Source organism: Meles meles, chromosome 16 (genome assembly GCF_922984935.1).
Source record: "Meles meles chromosome 16, mMelMel3.1 paternal haplotype, whole genome shotgun sequence".
Lineage (NCBI taxonomy): Eukaryota > Metazoa > Chordata > Mammalia > Carnivora > Mustelidae > Meles > Meles meles.
Genome location: NC_060081.1, coordinates 50,915,859 through 50,928,335, shown reverse-complemented (window position 1 = coordinate 50,928,335; position 12,477 = coordinate 50,915,859).

The window sequence follows — 12,477 nt, the reverse complement described above, 5'->3', positions numbered from 1 at the left end:
GTCAAATGTAGCCACTGTTGCCTCTCAAAGAAATATATACATACACAGTTAACCAAAATGTTGACTGTCTGCTGGCTTAGAAAGAAAGAGATTTGGGTTTGTTGTTGTTTCTAAATGACCTTGTCAGAGTTCCTTTACAATCTGATGGACAAATAGGGCTTCAGTATAACCAAGAATACTAGAACACTTGAGTTCAGCATATATGATAAATCAGCCAGGGCCATTTGATGTTACTGCCATCCTTTCTGGGAAAAAATAATCTTGTTCAAATTTACTGTGCAAAACGGGTTATAGTAGAAACTCTTACCTGCTTAAAGAAAATTAACTAACTTATTGTACACTAACAGCACCAGTTTGTATACAGATAATAATAAACAAGCTTTGTTCACATATCTGCATTTAATCTCTCATTTGTCTATTCAAATGTAGTACAATATTTTATATTGGAGCTTTTTATTATTTTTTTCCAATTGTTCCAGTTAAATTTGTCTTATGATTAAGGCTGATATTGAGGAAATGACCTCCTGGCTAATGTTGTTACAATGGCTATATTTTATATCCTTTAGGATTTAGGTCTTTTTTTTTTAAATGACTGTGTCGTATTTGAAAATATGCCCTGCATTATTGGAAAATATTATATCAGCTTAATCCTAAGCTGATTTTTAGAGTTTTTATGGTCTTAAGTTTGATATTTTATGAACAAAAGAAGTGAAGGGTGGGCTTTAGAGCACAGACTCCAGGACCTTGACTGGATTCAAATTCCATTTCTGCCCTGTCTCTGTGACTCTGAACAAGTCACTGGCTGTTTTTGTGCTTCATATTCCTCACCTGTAAAGCAGTGGAAATAACTGTATCAACCTCCTGGAGTTATTGGGAACATTGAATGAGTTGAGATACATAAAGGTTACAGCTAGAAAAGGCAAGGAAGTCTTGCCACTGGAGTCTCACAAAGGAAACAACTCTGCCCGACACCTTCACTTTAGCCCAGTGAAACTGATTTTGGGATTCTGGACCATAGAACTAAGAGAATAAACTTATGTTTTTTAAGCCACTGCATTTGTGGTAATTTGTTACAGCACCTATAGGAAATTAGCCTACACAGGAAATTAGCTATAGGAAATTTTGCCCATGAGTTCCTGAACTTTACCAAAATTCAGCAAATCATGGACAGTTTTGGCAAAGTTCAGGAAATCATGGGCAAAATTACTCTGTAAGAATAGACCTCTAATATTACCATAAAAGCCAGTAGAAAAATATAATTTTATTTACAAAAATCCCATTTGAAGTCTATTAAAAAACAAAACAAAACAACCCTATTGGGGACGCCTAGGTGGCTCAGTCGGTTAAGCATCCAACTCTTGGTTTCCACTCAGGTCATGATCTCACAGTCGTGAGATCGAGCCTCATGTCAGGCTCTGTGTTCTACAGGGAGTCTGCTTGAGATTCTCTTCCTTTCCCTCTTTGTCCCTCCCTCACTCTCTCTCTATCGCTCTCTCTCTAAAATAAAAATAAATAAGTCTTTTAAAAAGTCCTATCAGTTTCTGGTTAATAGAAATTAAATTTTTAAAAACTCAGTAATGTGTATTTTGAAGATTTTATGTATTTATGACAGAGGTAGTGAGAGACAGAACACAAGCACCAGGGAGCTAGAGAGGGAGAGGCAGGCTCCCCACTGAGCAGGGAACCCGATGTGGGGCTCAATCCCAGGACATTGGGATGATGACCTGAGCCAAAGGCAGAAAGAAGCTTAATTACTAAGCCACTCTGGTACCCCAGTAATGTGTATTTTTAAAGTTTACTTTCTTTATATTGAAGATTTAAGTATAAGATTCCCACAATCTTCTGATTACAATAGAATATTCTATCAGGTAGATAATGAAATCTCCTAGCTGAATTAAAAATAAAATGTAATCTTTGAATTCTTTTATCATCACAGGGTTGGGTCTGATGCTTCTGAAGGACTGGCCCTTTAGTTTGGGGCATTACTGCAGACCACATACTGGTCACTTATATTTTCCACTGAGTAGAATTCACCGCCTTGGAAAGTGAATCAGAAGAAAGGAAGGGAACAGGGAAGAAAGGAGGGAGGGGGAGAAAAAGAGGGAAAAAGGAAAGGGAACCTTGTTTACAAGTAAGAACAAACTTTATAGCCATCACCAACAATTTACAACTCTTCCCCAAAATACATGCAGACTTATAATCTTCTTCCATTAAGTCTATAGAAGTTTAAAACACTACAAAGGATATGAAACATTAAAAAAAAAAAAAAGCCCTCAAAGTATATGCACACACATGCAATTCTCCAAGTACACACATGCCCATAACCACTGCTACCATTAAATAATACTTATTCAAACACTACCCCAGGGGGCATGTGGAATTTATCACCCATCCCCTTTAAGTAATTTCCTTTTCTTCATACTTTCTGCTGCCTGTATATAACCTTGGTTCATGCTCTATGTATAAAATGGATTTGAATCTCTCTCTCTCTTTTTTTATTGCCAAGATACATAAAAATAACCTTTCTGGTCCCAAATATATACAAAGTCCCAAGTACATGTCAAGACATCTCAAACTACTTGCAGATAGTTTTCAGTAATGCTTTTTATAATATTGTTTAGCTCACAACATTTGTAACCAGCTTATTAACATTTTCTAATTATCACCTTTTTTTGCCTATATAAGTCATGCTCATAGTATTAGACTGAAGTTGATATCAACAGTCTGATTAGTGCTAGACAGGCCTCCTTGGGAGAGGGATTCTGGCAAACAGCTGATTCTTTTCTCACTTCCCAAGCCCCATCTATCTCAGCAAAGAAAAGCATTCTTTACAAGGATTAAGGAAAATACTGTGTATAAATCAATACAAAGTTAAACACATAATTTAAAATCTATATCCCAGCTGTAGGCAAGTGTATAAACTCTTTGATTCCAGTTTTACCATGTGTAAAATTGGAAAAATAATAGCTCTTCCTAAAGAACTAATGAAAATTAAAGGACCTGATGTACTTGATCAGTTTTCAACAAAGTACATAATCTCCACTGCCAAGAAAACTGACCACCAGTAGCAGTAACACTAAGTGCACAAGCCAGAATTGTCTGAACGGTGCTGTATGCTTTATCTGCGAAAAGACAGATAATTCAGGTGGAGGGGGGATGCTGGTATGTACAGATAAAGCAACTTTTCATATAGATAATAAGCGCAAAATGGAGTAAATATATTTCTCATGAAACCTTTGGAAGCTACCAGGTATATAGTATCCATCAACTCTTTTATATACATATTCATCATCAGAGAGTATATCAGTGAAAGTTTCCATAGTCCGAGAAGTGGCCACAATAGCGAATCTGACTGTTGCCTATGAACTGTCCACTCAGATCTCAACTCTCACTTTTAGACTACTCAGGCAGGTCTGTTTCAGTAATACTCTGTGCTCATTTCTGAGATGTGCATTCACTTGGACTGCTTTCCATTTTAGCATGTGCTTTTTTCCCCCTCCACTTACCAGATACCTTCCTATTCCTCATGAGTCTACCTCCCACCCTTGGCTGTCCTTCCAGTATTGGGACCTCCCAGTATTACCCTATGTGTTGATAGTCCCTTTCTCTGAACTGCTGCTCAGTCTGGCATCTGATCAGAGTTTGATTGATGTAGATGTGAACTTTCCAGAGACCCACTGGGCTGGAAGGGGCATTACAGAGCATCTGGTCCAACCCCCTTGTTTTATAGTTAAACTGTACTCCAAAGAGGGAGGACATCTCACCAAAGATCATTCAGAGAGAGTAGCCAAGCTAGGACAAAGATCCTGGCCTCTTGATTCCTAGTCAACACCTCCTAGAACTTAGCCACTCAGATATTCTGTTGTTGCCACTGTTTCATACTTCTTACTGATCTCTCCTCTTGGTTCTAAAACCCATTTCTAATGTTTTAGTTCTGTCCCTTTCGCTGGGGAATACAGTGAAATATAGCTTCTTTTTGGTTATATGCATATAAATATGTGTCACACTCATCTCAATATAGGACTTATAATTCCTGGTCTTCCTCAGTTTGTCAGTAGTTAGTATGGAATATAGGGAATAGGCCATCAAACTGCATGGTTTCCAAAACTGTTTGTTAGTCTCTCTCTTCTTCTTATAATAATGTAATATTTTACAAGTATATGCCTGCTTTTACAAACTGAATGTTCTGCTGATAATCAAAATATGTACAAAGACCATACCTATAACTTCCATGCAATATGCACAAATACAGTGGGTACCATTAACAAGAAAAATGAAGTATCTGTAAATGATATTATTCAGACAGTTATGTATGGAGATAAGAGAATGTCCTTTTTCTTGGATACATGATGAAGGTTTTAGGGTAAAGGGGCATCCTGTCTATAGCTCAGTTTTCAAAGAGTTTAGATAGATGTCAAAAAAAGAGAGGGCACCTGGGTGGTTCAGTGGGTTAAAGCTTCTGCCTTCAGCTCAGGTCATGGTCCCAGGGTCCTGGGATCAAGCCCTGCATCGGGCTCTCTGCTCCACAGGGAGCCTGCTTCCTCCTCTCTCTCTGCCTGCCTCTCTGCCTAGTTGTGATTTCTCTCTGTCAAATAAATAAAATATTTAAAAAAGAGAGAGAGAAGAAAAGAGAGACAGACAAAAAGAATAAATATGACAATGCAAGTAGACTAAAATGAAGAATTTTTAAAATTAAAATTCCTACCAATCCATAACAAGTGAGTTCTGCTTCTCTTGTGGCCCCTGTGTGGAGCCCAGGAGCTCTGGAAGCTTTACTTGCCTCATTATTCACAACCAACACAGAAGAGAAAGCGTTTGGCTCCAGAATTTCTCATTTCCTCACCTGTCCAGAAAGCCCTGTGATTGACTCAGATTGGCCTGTCCTAGTTGCAGGACTTCCGTTGAACCTATCACTGTGGCCAGGGAAGGGAATGCATTGACTGGATTAGTTTTAGTCAAGTGTTCTGATTCTTGAACTCTGAATGAGTAGTTGGGGTCTGCAGAACTCCACAGATCCCCAAACCAGAAACAAAACAAAACAAATAGGCTGGATTAGGTTTTAACTCCTAGCTAAGATGCTAGTAAATAGTGACAGGGTCCTGTGGAAAAAAGGAAAGGGAAGTCAGAAATGAAATGGTCATGGAATATTCATCCATGACCCAAAACTACACTAAGAGCTGTTGCCTTCCAGTTTGTCCTCAGTTCCTAACTCCTTGGTGTTAATGTGTTCCTAATCCCTTTCTGAAAGAGTTCTTAAAGACCGAGGAGATGGAGCAGAGTAAAGTCCCTGCAGAGAGATGGGAATCTAGGACCTCCCCCCAAATCCCACTCTTGCCCAGGATATTCTCCATAACAAACACTAATGAATTGTATAATCTTCTACTTTTAAGATGCTTCTATTATTAAACATTCCACTTTCCTTGGTTTAACACATAAAACAAATGTAGAAATAGATGACCAAAGATTTTACATTAAAGATATTAGGAGTGTTGTCTCCAGACTTTGAAAACTGACTGAAATTCTGTAGTTTTTGGTGATCAGTGAGAGGTGGTGGTTGCCTTTACCCAACCCACCTACATTGACCAGTGGGGCATATTTAAAGGCAGAGCAATGGTCTCAGAATAAGTAAATATAGTATGAATGCCCTGTGCTGTCTTCAGCAACCTGTGAGAGAAGAGGAGAGGAGCAGGAAAGGAGGGTAAGAGGAAAGTCCCCATGAAAAAATGTTCATTATCACTAGCCATCAGGGAGATTCAAATTAAAACCACATTGAGATACTACCTTATACCAGTTAGAATGGCCAAAATTAGCAAGACAGGAAATAACGTGTGTTGGAGAGGATGTGGAGAAAGGGGAACCCTCTTACACTGTTGGTGGGAATGCAAGTTGGTGCAGTCACTTTGGAGAACAGTGTGGAGATTCCTTAAGAAATAAAAATAGAGCTTCCCTATGACCCTGCAATTGCACTACTGGGTATTTACCCCAAAGATACAGATGTAGTGAAAAGAAGGGCCATCTGTACCCCAATGTTTATAGCAGCAATGGCCATGGTCGCCAAACTGTGGAAAGAACCAAGATGCCCTTCAATGGACGAATGGATAAGGAAGATGTGGTCCATATACACTATGGAGTATTATGCCTCCATCAGAAAGGATGAATACCCAACTTCTGTAGCAACATGGATGGGACTGGAAGAGATTATGCTGAATGAAATAAGTCAAGCAGAGAGTGTCAATTATCATATGGTTTCACTTATTTGTGGAGCATAACAAATAACATGGAGGACATGGGGAGATGGGGAGGAGAAGGGAGTTGGGGGAAATTGGAGAGGGGGAAATGAACCATGAGAGACTATGGACTCTGAAAAACAACCTGAGGGTTTTGAAGAGGCGGGAGGTGGGAGGTTGGGTAAGCCTGGTGGTGGGTATTAAGGAGGGCATGTATTGCATGGAGCACCAAGTATGGTACATAAACAATGAATTCTGTTACACTGAAAAGAATTAAAAATAAATAAATAAATAAAAATAAAATAAAATTGATAAAATAATTAAAAACAAAAAAAAAGAGGACAGTCCCCAGAGCTGTGGAGTATTGATTCACTGGGGCTTTGGGATTTTTTTCTGTCATCAGTTTTGTGTTTACATCCTAATTTCCTGTACATTAGGAGGAAAAAAGGACATGCAGAGGATCTTGATTCAAGTCTAGGTTTACACTGGTTAACCATGGGGTTTTAGATAGTCTTTTTATTTTTCTGAGCTTATGAGCACAGAAGTGGCCCTGTTGTGATCACATGGATGATCTGATAACAAGAAAAAAATTCACTTTCAGGAAAGTCAGCATGTATGAAGCTTTGGTTGATTGGAGATAGTCATAAGAGCAGATAACCCAAAGGTAGACTATTTCATGATTTTTGTTCATATACTTAGGAAAATTCTGATTCTGAAGCTACTTTGCTTCATTTCTAGCCCATTCCTGAGCATGAATCAAAATATTCAGATTCCTGGGCTCTATCTAGATTTCTACTAAATTAGAACATCTGGAAGTGTGGGCAGGAGATCTGTATCTTTAAATGATCTTTAGAGGATTCTGAATAGCCAGATTTGATCTAACTGAGTGGTAGAACTCGCACTTGGCATGGTAAACAGAAACCCCAGATTTTACCATTGGCTTTGGCATTTATTACATCAAATTTGAAAATTTCAAAGTAATTTGGACCCTACTTTCTTCATCTGTAAAACAAAGAACTAAGATAAGATTATTTCTAAGTTTCTTTCAGTAATAATGTTTATGAATTTATGAATGATCCTTTGGTTATTTCAAAGCAAGTTGTGAATTAAAGAGTGAATTGGAGGCTTTGATAATAATAGGTTCTGAGTTAAGAATCTGCTCCCAGGGCCACAAACTGGAGTTTCTCTATCCATATACATCAGCTGCGGCCCTGTGACCACAGCCCAGCAGTTCTCTTGTCAGAGGCTGCCTGGCAACATTAGTGTTTCTGAGCCAGCACAAAGAAGAACCATATAAATGGCTACAGGTCAGAGACTTCCCACCTCTGACCTGTGCTCAGGGAATTTTCACGGGAAACTCCCATGCCTACAAATTAGGTTAACGTGTGAAAACCCCACTGTGTTAATGGGGGACAGTCAGTAGAATGGAATGCCAGCGGAGATGAGCCAAACTGATTGACTAGTGTATGTGGGGCATAAATTCTGCTCCAAATATAGGCACCTAGTTTCCTTCTTCTCCCTTCTCTGCTTTATCTTACCATGGCAAAAACTGTTTAGATAAGATACATTTCCCAGAGCTTATTAACCAGTTGCACTTAATGGCTCCGGGGCAGTTGGTTACTTTTATCCTCAAGAAATCCTAGTCCTTAGGAAATGATCTTCAACTCTGACCATCATGTTCATCATCTTGTTTAGGTTCATGTATATGAGGTGATTGAATTAAAAGGGTAAGGGGGATGGAGGAATGCGTAAGCTAGGGCTCTTGCCCTTGTCTGCACTATTGAGTCATCACCGTAATGTGCCAAATTACTCAAATAAGTCTGATCATGTTCACATTCAGCAGTAAGGAGGATACTCTGTATGATTTGCATGAGGACGTGAAATGCCAGCGGGATCCATATAATCAACATCCTGGCTTGTGCCAAGAAGGGTGGGTGGAGTCGTGTGCCACATGCAAGGGATTCCTAAATGTTTACTCTAATTTGCTGCCTGGTTATATTTGACTTCTGTGGGTTGGCACAGCAACCATTCTATTTAATTCTGGCTCTTCTAATTGTAGGAGGAACAGTCAGGGGCTTTTAAACTAATGTTTAAAAAACAGTTGTTTGGGGTCATTGTTCCTTCTCCTTTAGGGTAATTGTTGAACATAGTGTTGTGGTTAATAACATAGGTTCCAGGGAAAGATGGGTTTGGATTTCAGTTCTGGGTCATACTCCTAAGCCGCGCCTGACTTTCCATGCCTCTGCTTCCTTCATTTCCATAAAAGGGATAATTAACATCACCTGCTTCACGAACTTGTAGGGAAGATTAAATAAATTAATATGTGTTGAGTACTTAGCATGATGCCTGGACCATAGCAAACACTCAGTATATGTGATTGGATTATAAGTACCATAATTCACTATTTTGAGTTATGTATGTGAGGATCTTTTTAGATGGCCTAGTTTTCAAACACTTTGATGTAGACATGACCTCCTTGACCCCACAGTCAACAGAAGCCAAGACTTCTGAAGTCCTTTCTATGCTATTAACCAAGGAAGCCATTTGACCTTAAGAGTTAATTTCTGGCCCTGACCAGAGGTTTGAAAATTTTCATGGCAGAATAGTTCTGACTATATGCTGCTACATACCTGAACAAAAGACCTAAAGAAATGATTTTACTGCTGTACTGTAGAAAACCATGCTCAGTGCTCTCTCTGCTCAGCTGGTGTCTGTCAAACTCTACTGTGGACACAGATCATCTGGGGATCTTATTAAAATAGAGATTCTGATACCGCAAATCTGGGTGGAGCTTGAGGGTTTTTATTTCCAACAAACTACCCTCGGAGGGATACAAACTTTGTTCCAGGGACCACACTTGGAATAATGAGATTTTGGCTGCTAGGCTGGATCTAATGCATCCTTCCCTGGTTGTCCTGGGCGGGGGGGGGGGGGGGAGGCAGAGGCACTGGTGGAGTGGCACTAGACCAATGCCCATTTTATCAGTAATTTTATGTGTGTGTGAGGACTAGAGCTAGGAAATGTGAAGTCAAGGACAGTGATTCTCAACCCCAGCTACATATCAATACCACTTGGTGAGTTTTCAAAAAGTACTCCAGAATCCACACTAACCTAACTGAATAAAAAAGTCTAAGGGGGATAGTTGGCATGTTAAAAAAGAATCCCAGACGATTAGAAAGTAATATTATTTACTCATCCCTGCAGCTGGAGATGAGTACCACTGCTCTAAGACAGTGGTTTCCCGATGTTAGCATGCCTCAGACTCACAGGAGATTCTGCTAAAATAGTGTTGGGCCCTACCCCCCAAATTTCTGATTTGGTAGATCTTCAGGGGGTGGTAAGAATTTGCAGCTCTAAGTATCCAAGTGAAACTGACACTGTTGGTCTGTGGGCCATATTTTGGGAACCTCTGCTCTAGTATATAGGAAGTATTTCACTCATTCATCCAGCAAATATTTACAGAGCCTTCATTATGTAATATACAGCTTTCTAGATGCTGGGAATACAACAGTGAATAAGAGGGTAGCTTAGAAAAGGAGTGCACAGTTAGCAAGCAGTGCTGGTCACATTCAGAAATCCATAGGGGAGGCATTGATCTCAGCAGGTGATGTCCAGGTGGACAACTTAATAATGAGTTAGCATTAACCACAGGGTAAGTCCATGTTGGGGGAAAAGGGACAGGACAGGAAAGACTATAACAAGTGGCAGACTGTGTGTGTGTGTTTTGAAGGCAGGTCAGAGTGCATCTGAGCTTACCAGTGGAGAATCGGGTACTAGGAAGGGTGGGAAGTGTTTGAGAGACAAGGCTGGGAAGATAAATGGAAGCCAGATCATAAAGAACTTTGTGTGCCATTCAAACTTTATTTCAGGGTCAGCAGGGTGCCAATGAAGGGTTTTAAATAGGAGAGTGACACAATCAGCATTGCTTCTTGAAAATATCATTCTGGCCTCACAGTGGAGGATGGAATGTAATTAAAGTAAGGAGACTGGTTAGGTGGAAGAAAGGCAAGGCCATTGTTATTTTTTTATTTTTTATTTTTTTTAATTTGACAGACAGAAATCACAAGTAGGCAGAGAGGCAGGCAGAGAGAGAGGAGGAAGCAGGCTCCCTGTTGAGCAGAGAGCCCGATGCGGGGCTCGATCCCAGGACCCTGGAATCATGACCTGAGCTGAAGGCAGAGGCTTTAACCCACTGAGCCACCCAGGCGCCCCGAGGCCATTGTTATTTTAAGATGTTTACTTGCACATTGTCTTAGCGGCCTTTTTCTGAGACAACTAGATGTCACTCTGATCCTCTCAGTGTATAAAGTCTGGAATGGGCATAGAAGAGTAAAAGGAAAAGAATGGAACCTCTGTGAGGGTAGGGGAAAGGGGTGGGAGTAGAACATCTACATGAGGCATTTGTTCTTAGGCCAGAGTGGAAGTGAATAGAAAAGAGAAAATTTATTTCCAATTAAGTGTTTACCTGGAACTTATTTTGTGGAATTACTACCCACTTCAACAAAAATTTAGCAATAAACTCAGTCCAATTCTGTAGGATTCTCAAGATGTTTTGAGCTTGAAAACGGTGGTTGTGATGGATGTGTATTGTAGTTACTTAGAAATGCAGCCAAGTGAACATGGAAGGTGTCACTGGGTAGGTGGGCCCCCGCAATGCCTGTCTCACCCCATGGTCAGAACTAGTGTTCTTTCTGAGACTTTCCAAATATAATGAAGGGACATGGTGCTTGAAGGGGTAATGGAGATGAACTTGTCTTCTTTCCTTGTTCCACAAAGAAACAAGAGTAGTATATACTTTTCCCTAAGTGTGGAAAACTGCAGTGGCCCTTGGTCTTCTGACATTTCTATGGATTCATAAACTCTTGAAGCACCATATTATTTTGAAATTAGAAATTTCAGAACAGATGGAGGATTCAGAGCTCTTACAGCTAAATGCTAAGGAAATATTTATTGATGTCAGGATACTTTGAATTATGGTTTTCTCTCTCCTAAAATATGTCCTAGCCATCAAATTAGCCACTGAAGGAAATCCTTCAGCATTTTTAATGTTCTACTCCTCTACTCCTGGTAGCAATGGACTTACACACAGGATGTGAAGCTGCTCTGGAGATAAAGATATTCTACTTTTCTCCCTCAGTTGGAAGGACAGGTGCATTTACTGGCTTCTTTAATTTATTATTTAATTTGTGTGCATACTTGATCTATCCATTAGCTTACTTAGGACTCCGAGCAGTGCTGTGGGATTGGTTTTCATCATTCCAATTTTACATAAAAGAAAATGAAACTTGTAGCAGGGAAGTTTGATGTCCACAATGAAATGGCTTTTATGCCAGAGCACTGGGTTCAGGTCAGCCTGATAGCAAACCTTCTCAGGGGGTTTACTTCCAGGTAGGGAGGTCACTCGACTTGGAGAAAACTAGAATTAAATTCAGCCATCACCCTAAGCCCTTAAGTGGAGAGAGAAGCAAAACCTGGACTATGTGAGGAGCAACAACTTGCCACAAGTTTGGATCTGTTAAGGCAGGACCTGTTGTGCTTTGAATCACAACCTTGATCTTCATTTTAGTCATATGGAATGATCCCTTAAAAGGCTACAACCCAGTAGGGATGTCCCCTTAAATGGACCTATAATGTCTCCAGAGCTTTAAAGTCACCCTGGAGCGGAGCTTAGCCAAAAGAAAATAATCATAGTTCCTCTTTAAGCTTTGAATTGCTTACAGCTAGTAGGAAAGTTCTCTTCCTCCGTCTGTCTTCTCACCTTGGAGACACACACCTTTCTTGCCCGGATTCTTCCCTCTCGTTGGGACTACGGGGATTAAAGCTATAGTGTGTGGCTCATCACAACACTGAGTGGTAGGTGTTTGAATAAGCACACACTTAATGGTTTCATATGTGTTCATTCACACTGCATCTGACCCGAAGTCACTGGGCGAGCAGCTAAGATGCATTGTTGGATAACCTTTGAAGCCAAAGTTCACACGAGTAGAAGTGCAGCTATCTTGACTTCAATCAGATTCCCAAAGCATTTTTTTTTTTTTTTTTTAGCTCCTTGCTACTCAAAATATGGGCCAAGGACCAGAAGCATTAGTATTACTTGGGAGTTTATTAGAAATACAGGAAACACAGACTCTTAGACTCCAGTATATAGTCAGAATATGCATTTCACAAGGCCCCCACATAATTTAGGCAAACAGAAATGGAGAGGTCTAGAGAAATTTTAGGGAAGAGGGTCTCTCATCCTCTCCAGGAT